The following is a 3679-nucleotide window of genomic DNA, read 5'->3' on the forward strand; positions in this document are numbered from 1 at the left end:
CGTTAATTCAAAACAGTAGACTCCTGAATAAAATAACGTGGATAACCAATTACCATGGCAAGGGGCATTAATTTAGCGCACTAGACAAAAGTCTAAGTAAACTAGACCTCAGAATACGGACCAATGTGTTATAATTACTGATTGGCATGACCAAGAGAGGGCAGGAATGAATTGCATTTTCATTACAGGTAATTCCAAGAAAAATGAATATTTAGTAGTGTATGGTTGTCAATCAAAAAGCATCATTATAAGGTAATCAGGTATGTCATGTTGCCCCTGACGGTGGTCTGGGTTTTTAAATTCTGTGGTAGAGTATACCGGTACTTGGATGCCAGTGGCAAATGGTTTCTGGGCCTGAAAATATTTCGGAAGGTAAATTATGTGAAGTCCCTTTCGGCTGGGGTCAAGTTCTAGGGTTCTAAATGGTCTCAGATTCAATCTGAACCTATTTCAGGGATCTTTTCCCCAAAAGTTTTAATAGCTCAAATTTTGGAGTTATGTTGTAATGCTTAGACTTGCATGTACATGACATCATTCATAAGAAATAATGATGTCTTGATGAAGTTTACAAGAACATCATGACTGTACTCTGTAAAACTCTATTGCAGGGAAATGCTGCCACTAAAAATTTTGAATACACTGTATCGGACCTATGTAATTTCAACTCTGGTATCCCTTAGAATATCACAAAGCCCGCTTCCCCACAGTTTCTTTGAAATTTATCATTAAAGGTCAAGTCCACCTCAGAAAAATGTTGATTTGAATCAATAGAGAAAAATCAGACAAGCACAATGCTGAAGATTTCATCAAAATCGGATGTAAAATAAGAAAGTTATGACATTTCAAAGTTTCGCTTATTTTTAACAAAATAGTTATATGAACGAGCCAGTTACATCCAAATGAGAGAGTTGATGATGTCACTCACTCACTATTTCTTTTGTTTTTTATTGTTTGAATTATACAATATATCAATTTTTACGAATTTGACGATTAGGACCTCCTTGCCTGAGGCACAAAATGTTAAAATAATGGAATTCCACGTGTTCAGGGAGGAATGAAACTTCATTTCACATGACAATGACGAGAAAATCAAAATATTTCACATTTCACACTATAAATTACATATATTATTATTATTATTTCAAACAATAAAAAAACAAAATAAATAGTGAGTGAATGACATCGACTCTCTCATTTGGATGTAGCTGGCTCCTTCATATAACTGTTTTTGTGAAATGAAGCGAAATTTTGAAATGTCATAACTTTCTTATTTTACATCCGATTTTGATGAAATTTTCAGTGTTATGCTTGTTGAATTTTTCTCTTTTTATTCAAATCAAGTTTTTGTTGGGGTGGACTTGTCCTTTAACTCTGGTATCCCTTAGAGTATCACAGGGAAAGCAAAGCCCACTCCCCTACAATTTCTTTGAAATTTATCATTAAAGATCAACTATACAGATGGAAATGAATCCAGGGGCCCATCTTACAAAGAGTTGCAATTGATCCAATCAATTGCAATTATGGAAAGCCAGCAAAGTCAACATATAAAATTCCTGCTTGTTAAAAAAATTCTAGATATGAATGTATATCCATAAATTCATTGATTTCTTAACAATTTGGTGTGTTCTCCTTTGTTTACAGAGGACATTTTGCAAATTTCCTGTATAAAAAATTATGACACTAATGGATTTCCATGAGTTACGATTGATTGGATCAATCATAATGGAACAATCCTAACTTTTTGTAAGCCGGGGCCCTGGTTGGTACATGTGACTGTAATGAGAAACATTGCCATTTGCATTCTAAACACAGTACGTAAATGACAACTACTTATCATTCCAATTTGTTTTCAACATTTTAATGATTCTGTGCTTTTGAAAAGCCTATCAAATGATTGAAGACTGCTGCAAGTTTAATCTCGATTTTATTGACGATCGGACAATATAATATCCAACATGTGTAATCTACATCAAAACTATATGCATGTACATAACTTAATAAATACAGAAGATCCACTGGATATCAAGTATCACACTTTTTTTTTAAAAAAATCTATAAGAAATATTCAATATTTGAAGGAAATATTTTGAAAAAAAGAGAGAAAATATCTGATTGTTTAAAAATTGAGAAAGAAGACAAGGTTTAATAGGTGTATTGCAGAAAAGTCCACCCTGATGGGTGTTGAGATGGTTTCAACTCTGGCACAACTATAGTAAAGAGGCTTTTACATGATGTATGAGAGATTATAGAATTTTTCAGGTTTTATTTTGGAAAAATCAAATGGAATGAGCAGGTCTGCATTTGGCATCCATTAAATAGCCATTTCCAAATGGTTCAGTGCTTGCATATTTTTCTCTACAGGTGGTTACATAAATTGCATGACATATTGAGAAGCTGGTTATATGGAACATCATTAAATTGAAAAATATTGATTTCCAACAAACCACCTAATGATTAAGTACAGAAAAATACAGTTCTCACAAGCAATGGGCAAAGGGACCAGAGAAAAAAAATGTACCAATCAAATAGCAAATTCAGGAGAAATGAAAATATTTGGAAATTCGCAAGTCTTTTATTCTTTGATGGATTCTGCCTCAAGTGTAATTTAATTTTTCACCTTGTATCAAAATCAAATCAAAGTCGGGGTGGACTTTTATACAGAGTGGTATGAGGTATAGATGTAGGACCCTATCACAGTGGGATAAAGTAAAGAAAGGGGGGAGAGGGGGGGGGGGGAAGGGGGGAGACAGAGAGATGAATCCTTGCATAGAGAAAGAGATAGAGACAGAGTGATAAGAAGAGAGATGTGAGAAAGGAAAGAGTGCATAAGAAAATTAAGAAAAAAAAGGAAAAGGGAAAATACTAATCTTATAAAGAATCAAAGTATAAAAAGAGAAGTTTGTCTAGAATTGCATGATCCGTATATGTACACATGGTGCAACCGTATGAATATAATAATGTAATAATAATGTAATAATGGAATTCTACAAAAAAGAAACCAGTTTGTGTCAAATGTATGTGCATACAAATCAAAACACATAGATGTTAACAGCAAATGGGAGGATATTTCACACTTTTATACAATACTGTACAAACCTTGCATAAAATGTGTGAGAAGCTTTGTCTCACTTGTACCATTCGTGAATGTATCTACTGATAATGTACATACACAGACTGAAAAGTACTAGTGAAGCGGTAATTGTGCTCAAAAGTTAGTGAACCTCAATACAAAATGCAGTCCTTCATGCTTATTGTCATATGTATAAAGCGCTACAACTGTTCGGTGAGCCCAGAGAGACAAACTTTATTAAATGTAACAGTTTATAACCTGATTTCACAATCAAATATCTAAAATGTGACAGATCTTGAATGGTTGGAATACACATATATGTTCATTTTTTGTGAGGTTCACTAACTTTTGAGTACCAGTGTATGTAAATCAGTCGTCCCCATTAAACAACATTTTAATTATATAAACAAGGGGGGTGTTTCACAAAGATTTCAGTAAGACTTTGAGTCGCACTTAAATGCCTAGTTGCGCGAGGTATAAATGGCTTGACAGCATTGGTCAGATATATTCAAAGAGGACGCGCTCTACTGCGTATTGATCAATAAGTTTGCGCATTGCATTTCAGATACTCGTCGGCATTTAAGTACGACCTAAGTCATACGTAAATCT

The sequence above is a fragment of the Lytechinus variegatus genome, chromosome 10 (genome assembly GCF_018143015.1).
Source record: "Lytechinus variegatus isolate NC3 chromosome 10, Lvar_3.0, whole genome shotgun sequence".
Lineage (NCBI taxonomy): Eukaryota > Metazoa > Echinodermata > Echinoidea > Temnopleuroida > Toxopneustidae > Lytechinus > Lytechinus variegatus.